The sequence below is a fragment of the Lipophrys pholis genome (genome assembly GCF_963383615.2).
Source record: "Lipophrys pholis genome assembly, chromosome: 14".
Lineage (NCBI taxonomy): Eukaryota > Metazoa > Chordata > Actinopteri > Blenniiformes > Blenniidae > Lipophrys > Lipophrys pholis.
In genome coordinates, this window is record NC_137633.1 from 16,948,825 (window position 1) to 16,952,358 (window position 3,534).

Consider the following 3,534-nt stretch of genomic DNA (forward strand, 5'->3'; position numbering starts at 1 on the left):
TACTCAGCACTGTGGGAGTGCAGAACTTTTTCTCCTGCCTTTTACAAAGCCACTGCCTGCCTCCCTCCCTCCTCCTCCTCCCACCACCCCACCCCTGTTATCAGGGCCAGCAGACTCTCCTAGACTGGGAGGTGTCCAAAGTTCCCCCTCACGCCGGGAACTCGGCCCTCGTCACGGGTTCAGTAGCGCTGCGGGCCGCGCCCTGCTGCAAGGTCACGCGAGTGTTCGCGTCGCACCGCAGAGATGTGAGAGTGCAGAAAGTCGGCTGTTGGCAGGGGGATCCGGTGGTTTGCTCAAGGGCACGTCGAAAAGGACATGCACTTGCCAACGTATTGGCTTTTTAGTAGAGGTCATTGGGGGCTTTTTTAGGACACAGTGTGAATTCTATCAGAGCACACACCAATGGGGAGTGAGAAAAAAGGAAAAAATATGACCACTTAAGTCCGAGGAAACTTCTGTCACGGGAGTCAAAATGTTCAGGGTGACGGTGTTTCAAGACTTCCATTCTTCTGTGCATCACATTCTTCTTGTTTCTTCTTGAACACAGTATCTAGGAGCTTCTTGATGGACACAATTTCACTCCGATTCCCGTAAACTGACTGTGAACCGATCACAGGTCACCCTAACCGCATGAGCTCTTGTTTGACTGAATGTTGTCAGAGTGCGGCATTTTTTGCTCTCAATCAACTGATGAAGCCTTTGTGGCCAAATGTCAAGGTCACTGACCTTGTTTTTGCCCTATTTTTTATTGTTTCCCCAGTAACAGCCAACGACAGGATGGAATGTTTTCCAAGGTATCTCCTGTGTTTTCATGGCTGCTCCATATGGCTTTCCAAAAGCCTTTGAGGAAAGTCTTTACATTTGGTGCACACGTTTACTCTCGGCACGACAGCGGTTGGCGTTCTTGCCTTGCATTCAAATGACCTCTTTACAACCTCCAGATTGGGCTTTTCTGTGTGGAGTTTGCATGTTTTCCATGTGCCTGCCTGGGTTTTTTTCTTGATACTTCGGATTCTTCCCACAATCCAAAGACTTTGTGGCTGATGTTGTCTTGGATAAACTCCGGAACCATGATGGACGGGTGGTTAATCTTGCGGTTTCAGTAAAGTCTTGCGAGATTAAGTAACCCAAAAACCCTAGGATTGTGGCCTCATGAATTCATGGTCGCAAAATGCCTAAATAGTTAAGGGTCTCTAAAACCACACATTGTCTCGTATATTTAATACATTTTATACGTTTTTTCTATAAAGTCTTGAAACAGGCCTTGATGTCATCATTTGACTTTGTTGGTTGGTGGAGTTGTACAACCATGAAGTGGTCATGTCTGCATTATTCTCATGAAGACTTCCTTCCTGTCTCACTGTGGTATTGTCACTTCCTACAGGTATTCATGTTCCCCACCGGATGAATACCAAATGACTTTCGGGATCTAATTACTCTTTATCCGAGGAAAAGCTCATTATAGCCGGAGCAAACGAAACCGAGGGTGGTTTTAACAGGCTACTTAAACCAGTTAATGTTGATTAATATTTGATTGGGAGACATTTACCAACTAGAAGAGGTTCAGTAAATCCAGGCTTTGTACCAAGCGCTGTCAATTGTTTCCCCACTGCTCGACAACAAGCCTTTCATGACGATATTTCATTTCAACCGCCCTCAAATAGAAATTTTTGTGGCAAGTGTTGTCTTTATGCGTGCCGTGCCAGGAGCAGGAGGGAAGGCAGCTCGTGTTTGCCAAGTCAGTGCGTATTTGCATACTGAGGAGGTGTGTGTGTGTGTGTGTGTGTGTGTGTGTGTGTTATCAGTGGTCGACATGCCTGTCACTGAATACCTTTCCACACACATACATAACTAACTTGTGTGTGACCAGAATTAAAAACCCGTCCATGCAAATCTGGTTTACAGAGGCAGAGGTAGAGACACGGCGCTCACATTCGAGGATTGACGTGTAACAACCGTTGACTTTGCGAACATTGCAAATATCGGTGACCGTAAATCATCCGTTGACATCTGGCAATCGGCACAAGCTGCTTCAAACTTTTTGTGTAGAGCCCTCTGCTTCTCGTCTTCAGCTGTCTGCAGTTTTTGCCGGGGTCACCCATCGGGGCGGGGCGCGGGGCAAAGGTCGGGAGTCCGAGCGGGGAGATTTGAGAAGACAAAGGAGTTGTCAAAGAGACAACCACAAGACACAGCAACACCTCTCCTGATTTGCGTCCAGCTGTGATTCATGGCAGGCGGGGTGCCGTGTGTTTCTGCGCGTAATCTTGGTGACAGGGGAGCTTATTAAATCTGCCAACACAAACAAGGAATATGAGTGTGTGTGTGTGTGTGTATGTGTTTGTGTGGAAAGGAGGAGATCTGCAGAGAGAGGGGAGGTGTGTCGAGATGCTGAGCAAGCTGGGCGAGCTGTTTGACAGCGCAGCACGTTGTGCATGTAAATGGTGAATTCTGAGACGTCAGATGTATCGGGGGGCGACAGGCAGGTACCGCTGTCAGTCTCACCAGAGCGAGCGCGTCACTTTTCCGACTGCGTGGCCTCCGTAGGTTCTCACGCTCCCTGAAACTAAAGGAGACCACGATAAAACCTCAGGTTGTTTCTTTTCCCCGTATCTTCCGCAATCTCACGTTGCCCGTGTCGCCCCCCTTTGGCGCGTCTGTCATCATTCGCCCAAAGACGATCTTATAAAAGCTGCTTATTAAAGCCTGACTCAGCTCCTTCCTGCAGATGTGACACCTGCTTCACCGGCCGCCAAAACAAGCCTCATTGTTTCCATTAAGGAGCACAGTGAGTGTGTCTAACCTGCCCGCACATGAACAAACACACTGGCTGTTTGTTCACCCCCCCCCCCCCCCCCAACGCACACACACACCCACACACACACACTCTGCTGTTTGTTAGCAGCAGCAGCTAGCTGCTGATTAGCCCTGAAGGCCCTCGCGTTGCCTGCCTGTTTGTTTACGATTGGGAAGAAGCAGATTGCCTCCTGGGAGTCGCACAAAGCGATGGAGCAGACGGTGTCAAATTAAAAAAGATAGGAAATTCCTGAGTCACCAGGGGCGTACAGGAGGGAGGAGGGGTACAAGAGGAAGCTGACAGATTTGAAAGGATCAGGGTGGTGCGTTCAAACCCCCCCCCCCCCCCCCCCCCACCCCACTTCCCCCCAAACTAAGAGATTTAAGCAGTGTTTATCACTCACAACCAAATGGTAGATAGAGCGGAACTGATTTGTGGGGGGATTTTTGAAAGCTCAAAATAGGTGTCAAGTAATCCGGAGAGTTCAGTAGTATTGCGGTGTTTTCTTTTCGACGGTAGGCATCTAAAACAGCACAAAGACTGGAAGCCAAAATGAAGACTTGTCACATTAACGGCAATCTTTTGTCCTCTCTTCAATTCCCTCTCATTCACGCCACACACCTGTGTCCCTTTTATTTCCTGGGTCCTTTTATGTTGTGGAAGTAATCCACGTAATAATACCAAAATCATGAGTTGCCACAGCAGCTTTTTAAAAGTAAACTCCTAAAGCACTCTTGCTT